Source organism: Trachemys scripta, chromosome 2 (genome assembly GCF_013100865.1).
Source record: "Trachemys scripta elegans isolate TJP31775 chromosome 2, CAS_Tse_1.0, whole genome shotgun sequence".
In the NCBI taxonomy this organism is placed as follows: domain Eukaryota; kingdom Metazoa; phylum Chordata; order Testudines; family Emydidae; genus Trachemys; species Trachemys scripta.
Window position 1 is genome coordinate 262,335,201 of NC_048299.1, and position 10,244 is coordinate 262,345,444.

At 44.0% G+C, this 10,244-nt stretch overlaps 3 non-coding genes across 3 annotated transcripts; 1 reads left to right on the top strand and 2 right to left on the bottom strand.

Moving 5' to 3' along the window:
- Nucleotides 1-990: 990 nt before the first annotated feature.
- Nucleotides 991-1,204, top strand: LOC117873994. The gene has a single exon (XR_004644856.1). It is a non-coding gene; the product is annotated as a small nucleolar RNA U3 (small nucleolar RNA).
- Nucleotides 1,205-2,587: 1,383 nt separating this feature from the next.
- LOC117873999 lies at nt 2,588-2,801 on the bottom strand. The gene has a single exon (XR_004644861.1). It is a non-coding gene; the product is annotated as a small nucleolar RNA U3 (small nucleolar RNA).
- A 5,973-nt stretch (nt 2,802-8,774) lies between these two features.
- Nucleotides 8,775-8,988, bottom strand: LOC117873995. The gene has a single exon (XR_004644857.1). It is a non-coding gene; the product is annotated as a small nucleolar RNA U3 (small nucleolar RNA).
- Nucleotides 8,989-10,244: the final 1,256 nt, after the last annotated feature.

Consider the following 10,244-nt stretch of genomic DNA (forward strand, 5'->3'; position numbering starts at 1 on the left):
TTTAGGGATCAATAACAAGAATTTTTGTTATAAGCTGGGGACTCATCAGTTGGAAGTAACAGAGGAGGAGAAGGACCTCGGAGTATTGGTTGATTACAGGATGACTATGAGCCGCCAGGGTGATATGGCCATGAAAAAAGCTAATGCAGTCTTGGGATGCATTAGGCGAGGTATTTCCAGTAGAGATAAGGGGGTGTTAAAATCGTTATACAAGGCACTGGTGAGACCTCATCTGGAATACTGTGTGCAGTTCTGGTCTCCCTTGTTTAAGAAGGATGAATTCAAATGGGAACATGTACAGAGAAGTGCTAATAGGATGATCCGAGGAATGGAAAATCTGTCTTATGAAAGGAGACTCAAAGAGCTCAGCTTGTGTAGCCTAACCAAAAGAAGGCTGAGGGGAGATATGTTTGAAATTTTGATAGGGTTTCTCTGGACTCTGGCCTGGTTCAAAGGAAAGCCTACGGCCATATATACTTGCTTTTAAGTCAAAGCTTCTAGAGTGGTTTCCAGAAAAGTTGGGACTTCCTGCTCCCTGGAGAACGATGAGACTGGTCCTCAGGTTCAGGAAACACCCCTTGGTGGTCAGCCTGGCTCCCCACTGCTTTCACAATTTTGGTCTGTGGTGCTAAAGAAACATGACGTGGGTGTCCAAAACTGCAAAGGCAGGCGTTTCTAGAGAGCTCTTGCCTTGGCTAGCTAGAGGATTGTTGTCTTAGGCATCCCAGAGCAGGGAGAAGGGGAAGATTGGTGGAGTGGCCTGTCTGTGTCTTCAGTTTATGCAAATGAAAGGAGATGGCTGCTTTGAGCAGCTTTGCTTTGATGGACAGCCTAGGGAAGGGGGCCATGGAGGGCAGAGTTGAGAGACAGGTTCTGCTTATGCGGGGCTTCTCGTAGTGCTCTCTGTCTCGTGAAGGCCAAATTCTAGGAACCACCAGTTAGAGGGCAATGCGCTAGAATGGCCTGTGACTGGCAGGGGACAAGCTGATTAAGACTATGCTTTCAGGGATCATTTTTCTAGTTTGTGACTGGAGAAGGGTGGCTATGAAAAGCTGATCTTGCTAACCACAATGAGGAGTTGTAGTGTTTCCTTCTGAGCATGAAAATAGTAGAGAGTGCTGTTCTATGACAGCTGCTTTCTGCTGTAGAAGAGTGTTCTCTTCTTCCTGAGAAGAGCAGGGGAAGGATACACAGTCTGAGTGGTTAGCTTTAAGCTTGTTTTGTTTAATGTGAAAAAGAGGTAACATAGGATTTTCAGGAGCTGTGCTGTTTGTGGGTTTGGTGTGTTGAACCCCTAGCAGTGTCTACTTCTGCCCTGGGCAGGGAGCATATAATTTTAGCCCACTGCTATAGGGCTGAGGGGGTTTGGCTTTGGCCTTGGTCTTAGCCCTGGGCCCCAGCAATTCTAACACCAGTCCTGGTGACCCTATTAAAATCTGTTTGTGACCCACTTTGGGGTGCTGACCCACAGTTTGAGACCCCCTTGTCTAGATAATACTTAGTCCTGCCATGAGTGCAGGGGCCTGGACTAGATGACCTCTTGAGGTTCCTTCCAATTCTATGATTCTATGTACAAGTCACATGGCAAAGGATATAAAAAGGCAGCCGCATCTTCTCCATTTTGTCTTCAGTCCTGCTTCTCACCTCTGGAGTAACTTTTCTACAAACTGAAGCTTTGAACAAAGCACTCAATGGCCCATCCAAGCTTCGGAAGTGTTCCAGAGGGACTTTACAAGCCAGCAAACTCACCAATGTTGCTTAGAACCTGATATCTGGACTGTGAAGTCATCTGTAGGTATCCGATTGCTTTCACCATTTAACAACTCTCTTCTCTTTTTGTTTATAATAAAAACTTTACTTTCAGATACTAAAGGATTGACTGGCAACATGATATTTTGGGTAAGATCCAGATGAATGTTGATCTGGTAATGTGGCTGGTCCTTTTGAGATCCATTTTGTGTAGTGAATAGAGTTTTAAATAACTTCTCACAGTCCCGGGTCTATTTGCTGATTTGGAGGCAGAGACTGTGCTGCAATAAAGGGGGTTGTGTGATTATTATTTTTTTAGCTTCTTGATAACCAGTGTGGGGGATCACGAGCACAGTTTGTGACTGGATGGTGAATCTAACTACAGTGTTAACCACCATTTTTGGGAGAATCTGCTCTCCTATGTGCAGCCTCCCCTGATGAATCAGCATCTGCAAGACTGGGACAAGTACCTGCCCCACCTGCGGTACAGGGAAGTGCCCCAGGAATCCAAAGGGTTCTTCCCTTTCGAGCTGCTGTATGAAAGGCCAGAGGATGGGCTGAAGGGGGTTTCAGTTTAGAGCTGGCTGGGGAAATGAAGGGAGGTCCTGAACAGGAGTCTGGGCTTCTTACCCCCAAGATGGACCTGACGGAGGGGTCCTGTTCTCTGTACCTACAAGCTCTGTTTTTTACTGTTTTCCTGTCGTCTAATAAACCTTCTGTTTTACTGGCTGGCTGAGAGTCACGGTGAATCACAGGAAGTGTGTGTGGGGGGAGAGGTCCAGAGCCCTGACTTCCCCACACTCCATGACACACACCCAGCAAAACAAGCTCATAGCTAACCACTCAGACTATGCACCCTTCCCCCACTCTTCTCAGGAAGAGCAAGACACTCTTCCACAGCAGAAAGCAGCTGACATGGAACAGCAGTCTCTGCCATTTTCATGTTCAGAAGGAAGTGCTATAACTCCTCATCGTGATTAGCAAGATCAGCTTTTCACAGCCACCCTCCTCCAGTCGCCAACTAGAGAAATGACCCCTGAAAGCATAGTCTTAACCAGGGCCAATCAGAGAGGGGGCCAGGAGAGCCATTTGCCCTGGGCCTCAAGCTCAAAAGGGGGCCTCAAATTTAGACACTTGTTAATTTTTTGGCATTTGATAAATTTCACAACTTGTTTTTATGTGCATCCCTATTGGCCCAAAATGTGACACACTCTCTCAGCTTAGAACTGCAAGTTTAAGCAAATAAGAGATGTGATTTGGTAAAAGACATATTTTTTTTTGTTAACTGATATAGATTTTGTCATATTAAAGATTTTAAAATGTTCATAAATATTAAAAAAAAATATCGGTTCTGATGGCACAAGATTAGACCATGATGAACGTATCCTCTCATAGCAGCTGATTATAGAGAATTAGTGGCTGGTGCTGGATCAAGTGCGTGTTGAAAGGTACAGAATTGTTACATTTTAATGTCTTCATAGTTTTATGTCTAGTTGATTAAGGAATTATGTATGTGTGAGAATTCATCATCATTATCTCATATGGTAGCTAAAAGTAGTGACTGGTTTGTTGGTTGAGCCCTAGCTTGGTAGTTTGGCTATCATCATAGACTTTCATAGTCTATAAGCCCAGATTCAAGGTGAACATTTGTGAGGATAATCTCGTACAGTGAGTTTCGTGAGGACACACGTTTGAAATTTTTTGACATTATCCCTCTGTCTGTATCCATGTCTGTGTTTACTATATATATGTCATCCCTTTGTCTTCAGCTCAGCCTGTTATATTATACCTTGTGAGCTTGAGTTTTAATTCAGTGATACGGATAATAACCTGTCTGACTGTTTCATTTTGTGTTCTTAATTAGTATTCCTTCGTTCTAAGTCTTTTCAGCACTAGTGAACCATTCCGCATTTGTGTACATGTTTACAGTAGAAAATTTCAAGTGTAGATAAGCTACTTATTTACAGCAAAATATTTGAAGTGAGGATAGGCGACATACTGACCAGCTAGATCACTATGAAGAGGAGATTTGAAACTGGTGCAAACAAGAGATGGCGAAAACAACTGAGCGAAGCAGCAGCTAAGAGCTCAAAGCCAATAACTTCATTTCTCAAACCACTAGAAAACATACCTTCCCCAACAAACAATGCTACAGATAATGAAAACTCCACAACTGCAACAGGAGATATTTCAATGCCAATACTTGAACATCAGGACAGTAGTCAAGAAGGAGATGTGCGAACTATAACAGATGCAGCAGAAGATCCTGAGTACGATCAAGAAACTCAACAGCAACAGGAAGATGTAGATCTTATGCAGCAAGAGTAATTCATGTGTACTACAGGTTTGACTGTGACTGACATTGGAATTATTGACAAGAGCAGCAATGCTGCCCAAATGCAATCTTTTCTTCCAATTAGTTGTTCTGAAATTCCAAGTAACATTCCACGAGATGCTGATAATCATGCTTTCCCTACTCGTCTGCTGACAAAAACTCTTCCAAATGGTGAGATCTGCATAAGAGACTGATTATGCTGGAGTACAGAAAAACAATCTCTGTACTGTGCACCCTACTTCATTTTGAACAAAAGTGCTGCAAATGCATCAGCTCTCTCTGATCAATCAGGATGGAGCATCAACAGAGGTTGGAGGAAGTTGAAAGACCAAATACCTTCACATGAGAGTTCAACGTCACACAAAGAAAACTATGTTGCATAGAAATCAGCCAGTAGAGCAGCATCAGCTGAAAGTTCGTTGAGAATTTACTCTTGACTGAACTCTCTACAGAAAGTATCAGAGAGGTAGCCATGTTAGTCTGAATCTGTAAAAAGCAACAGAGGGTCCTGTGGCACCTTTGAGACTAACAGAAGTCTGGGAGGTCACCAATGCATTGTAGTTTTCTCAGGAAATCTGTGGTGTCACGGAGATAGCTGGGAGTGCTGGTGGCGTAGGGTCTGAGTAGGGAGTCCACATATCCAGACAGTCCTTCAGTGAGAGTGCCAATGCCCGAGATGATGGGGTGTCCAGGATTTCCAGGTTTGTGGATCTTAGGTAGTAGATAGAGTAACCCTGGTCGGGGCTCTAAGGGTATGTTGATTTGTTCCTGTGTTAGTGTAGGGAGTGTCCTGAGTAGATGGTGCAGTTTCTTAGTGTATTCCTCAGTGGGATCTGAGGAAAGTGGCTTGTAGAATTTGGTATTGGAGAGTTGTCTAGCAGCCTCCTTCTGGTAGTCAGACCTGTTCATGATGACAACAGCACCTCCTTTATCAGCCTCTTTGATGATAATGTCAGGGTGATTTCTGAGGCTGTGGATGGCATTGCGTTCTGCACGACTTAGGTTATGAGGCAAAAACTTCTTGAGTACATCCTGAATGTCATCCTTTTTCTTCCTGAGCGGGGATTGGTTTTCTTTGGTTCCAGTCAACATATTGGTGATTGTGCAAATGGAAACCTTCTAGGTATAGGTGACCTCCTCAGCAAATATGACCCACTTTGATCAGAGCATGTTAAATGTGTTCAAGAATCGCAAGAGAGTCAAAAGCGCATGCAAACCGTTTATCTCTCCACACATACAAAACGAGTTTATTGAGCTATGTACAAACAATTCTTGATGAGATTCAAAATGCCAAGTATTTTTCAATCATTGTTGATGCCACTCCCTGTTGTTCTCACAAGAAACAGACTACTATGGTTATTCAATATATTAAGATTGTAGACAGCTCAAAATTTTCAATTGAAAAAAGGTTTATTTTGTTTGATAATTTCACGAGAAAAACTGGAAAAGAAATTACTGCTTGAGTACTAGCAATTCTAGAAGGTTTTAAGTTAGGTTTTCAAGTCTGCATTGGTCAAGCCTATAACAATGGATCTAATATGGCTGGGAAGTACAAAGGTGTACAAGCAGTTCTGCTTGAGCATAATTCAAACTGTATTTTCATCAGCTGTGGAAACCACACGCTAAACCTTGTAGGTGTTGACTGTGCTGAATCATGCAAGGAGGCAATTACTTACTTTGGAACTGTTCAGCAAATGTACAATCTCTTCAGTAGCAGTCCCCAAAGGTGGGGAATTCTGAAGCAATATCTTCCTGTTTCACTGCATGGGATGTCCAAAACTAGATGGTCTGCATGGATTGATGGTGTTCAATCACTTGCGCAGCATTTGAATTCAGTGAGAAAGGCTTTAAATGAGCTTGAATCTCTCAATCTCACTGCACAGGCTCGAACTGAACTTCAGTCTATTCAGAAGCACATGTCCAAATTTGAATGAATTCTGATGTCATCTTTGTGGATGAAGCTACTTACAATGATCCACCAAACTAATCTGGTAATTGAAGCACACAATGCTACACTTGATGTTGAGAGGGATAACACTGAAAGTCTTATCAATGGCATTCAACAGATTTGTGAACAATGGGATGCGATCCTGACTGAGTCCAAATCAGTAGCACAGAATATTGGCATTTCTTCTAAGTTCTCCACCAATTGCAACTTATCTACTGAATCTGATGCCGAGCAGCATTATAGGGTCAGTGTCTTCCTTGTCATCACTGACTGTATTCAATGAGGTCTTACATATCGATTTGAGTCACTGTGCCTAATTTGTACCCTTTTGGGGTTTCTTTGGCAGTTCAACAGACTGAGTAATGAGGATCTACTTTCTGCAACTGAACAATTTCAGCAACAGTACAACAAAGACATTTCAAAAGATCTCAGTGACGAGGTCATCTTCCTCAAACAAATATATTCCACGAACTTTAAATTGGATTGTAAGACAAAAGAATTGCTTCAAGAAATACTCAAACTTGGACTCTTGAGGGTGTTTCCTAATGTCACAATTGCACTGCACATTTTTGTCAATTTGCCTGCATCAGTGGCTTCAGATGAACGCACCTTCAACATGTTGAAGTAGATAAGGAACTATACTCTTCAACTATGGAACAAGAGCATCTGAATGGACTTGCTATGCTTAATATCAACTGTGATATTGCATGAAAGCTAAATTTTCCCCCCAATAATTAGAGTATTTGCACAGAAAAAGGCTAGAAAAACATTGGTTAAATAAACAAATATTCAAATAAAATCTCTCTTTTTTGGTGGTCTAATTGTTTTCATGTGTTATCAATTTTTATTATGGCTAAGGGCCTTAAAAACTGAAAATAGCCTAGCCCTATTCAGAGCTCTGAGAGGACCTGGCCTTAACTAGCATATTGCCTGCCAGTCAAAGGCCATTCTAGCGCATTGCCCTCACACTGGTGGTTGCTACAATTTGGCCTTTACAAGACAGAGAGCACTATGAGAAGCCCCATGTGAGCAGATTCTAGCTCTCAACTCTACCATCCACCGCTCCCTTCCGTAGGCTGCCTACCAAAGCAAAGCTGCTCTAAGTAGTCATCCTCTTTCATTTGCATAAACTGAAGACACAGACAGTCCACACCCCCAAAACTGCAGACTTTAACCAAAAACTGCTCAGCAGGTCACCTGTCTCCAGCACCCAGACACCCAGTTCCCAATGGGACCCAAACCCCAAATAAGTCAATTTTGTTCTGTGTGAAGCTTATACAGGATAAACTCATAAATTGTCTGCCCTCTATAACACTGATAGAGAGACATGCACTGCTGTTTGCTCCCCAAGTATTAATCACTTTCTCTAGGTTAATTAATAAACAAAAGTCATTTCATTAAGTATAAAAAGTAGGATTTAAGTGGTTTCAAGTAATAACAGATAGAACAAAGTAAGTTACCAAGCAAAATAAAACAAAACATGCAAGTCTAAGCCTAATACATTAAGAAACTGAGTACAAGTAAATCTCACCTTCAGAGATGTTCCAATAAGCTTCTTTCTAGTCTGGGCCCAATCTTTTCCTCTGGTACAGATCTTGTTAGTTCCAGCAGGCATCTTAGATGAAAAGCAGGGGATTCCACATGACTGGGGCTTAAATGGAGAGGCTTCCAGGGCCTTTTATATTCTCTCTATTGTGGGTGGAAACCCCTTTGTTCTTCAGTGCAAAATCACAGCAACAAGATAAAGTTTGTAGCCACATGGGCAAGTCACATGTCCATGAATGATTCGGCTTTTTGTAGGCCAATGCCATTGTTTACATGTTAGTTTGAATGTTCCCAGGAAAACTCAGATGTGGATTGGTGTCTCCCAAAGTCCATTGTTAATTAAGTACTTCCAGTTACTTGAATAGTCCCTTCACGATATTGTTAGCCAAACCTCCCTTATGTGTTTCCTACAGCAAACACTTCAAATACAAGCATAGAGCTAATGCTCATAACTTCAGATATAAAACTGATACATGCATACAAATAGGATGAATATATTTGGTAGATCATAACCTTTGTAATGATACCTTACAAGAGACCGTTTGCATAAAGCATATTCCAGTTACATCATATCCACACTTATAAACACATTTTTATTAAACATATGGAGTGCAACGTCACAGATATATTACACATATTTATAACTCATGATCAGGGGCGGCTCTATGTTTTTCGCCGCCCCAAGCATGGCAGGCAGGCAGGCTGGCCACGCGGATTCAGCAGCATGCCTGCGGGAGGTCCGCCGGTGCCATGCCATCGGTGTCCCCGCTGCCGAATTGCCGCCAAAGCCATGGGACCAGTGGACCTCCCGCAGGCACGCCGCCGAAAGCCGCCTGCCTGCTGCCCTCACAGCGACTGGCAGGCCGCCCCCTGCAGCTTGCCACCCTAGGCACACATTTGCTGCATTGGTGCCTGGAGCCACCCCTGCTCATGATACAAAGATGATATATGCATATAAACAAGATTATCATACTTAGCAAACCATAACTTTTCCACTGATACCTTACATGGCATATCTTGTAAGACTCATTGCAGTTTTGTAAAATTGGTATCAATAATATTATAAATGGTCATCTACATTCCATACAGCATCACAGACTAGAAGAAAGTTGCTCAGCACACCAAACCCACAAACAATATAGCTTTTGAGAGCTATACACTCTCTTTTTCACACCCAGCAAAACAGGCTCAAAGCTAGCCACTCAGACTGTGTAACCTTCCCCTGTTCTTCTCAGGAAGAACAGGGCATTCTTCTACAGCAGAAAGCAACTGTCATAGAACAGCACTTTCTGCTATTGTCATGCTCAGAAGGAAACACTACAACTCTTCATTGTGGTTAGCAAGATCAGCTTTTCACAGCCATCTTTCTCCAGTCACCAACTAGAGAGATGATCCCTAAAAGCATAGTCTTAACTAGCTTGTCCCCCTCCAATCACAGGCCATTCTAGCGCATTGCCCTCTAACTGGTGGTTCCTAGAATTTGGCCTTCACGAGACAGAGAGCACTACGAGAAGCCCCATGTGAATAGAACCTGGGTCTCAACTCTGCCCTCCATGGCCCCCTTCCCTAGGCTGCCTATCAAAGCAAAGCTGCTCAAAGTAGCCATCCCCTTTCATTTGCATAAACTGAAAACACAGACAGGCCACTCCACCAATCTTCTTCTTCCTGCTCTGTGATTCCTAAGACCGCTATCCTATAGAGTCCTTCTCACAAGCTTTCTCTGGCTCAGTGATGCTACATATTTATCCAAGGCAGATAAAGAGCTGGGCTAAAAAAGGGAGTGTTGTGGGTCAAAGTGGTGTCTAAAACTGGGACTTAAGTGTCTAAATCTGGGCTTCAGGTGACTATCTTTGTGGATCTGGGTCTAAATGCTATTGCTGCTCACTGTCATCTATAGACATAGTTGCTGAATAATTTAAGACAGAACATGTGGGGGCTATAACTACAGAGAAATACCTCACTAATCTGGACTTTAATTTTCACACTTTATAATTTGTTCAAACAGTCTGATCCAAAAATCTGTGGGAGCCTTAGCACCTCTCAGCTCTCCTGCACTCCGCTCAGGGCTGGATTAACCTTTTGTGGGCCTGGTGAAAAATGTATTTGTGGGCCGCCATGAGGACAATGGCACATGGCGCAGGGAGATCAGTCCCCGGAGCCAGGGACCGGCCAGAGGCATGGCATGGCAGGCCCCGCTCCGCCCAGTGTGAGGGCATTATTTAGAAACCGGCAGTTGCCAGACACACCGTGTCCTGCCCGGCCCTGTGCTGCCAGCCTGCCCCTTCCCCTTGGGGGTGGGCCCATGCTGCACCACACAACTGCCCCGCCCAATACCCACCCGACTTTCTATGGCCAGAGACCCCCTGGACTCGCTATGTCCAGCACCCCTGCCAGACCCTGCCACAAATGCACAGCGCACTGCACAACACAACCCCTGTCCAGTGCCCCCCTGCCCACAGCCCCACCACAACTGCCCAGCACGCCACACAGAACCCCCACTCCCTACTGCCCCAACGCACACAGATCTTCCCTACCACCTCACAGCCCAGCACCCCCCCCAGACCCCTCAGAGACCCTCGCCCTGCCTCCCAGCCGCACTCACCGGCCCTGCTGGGAGTTGACTGTGTGTCAGGCTGAACTGGCAGCGCAGCCAGGGCTGGTCCCAGG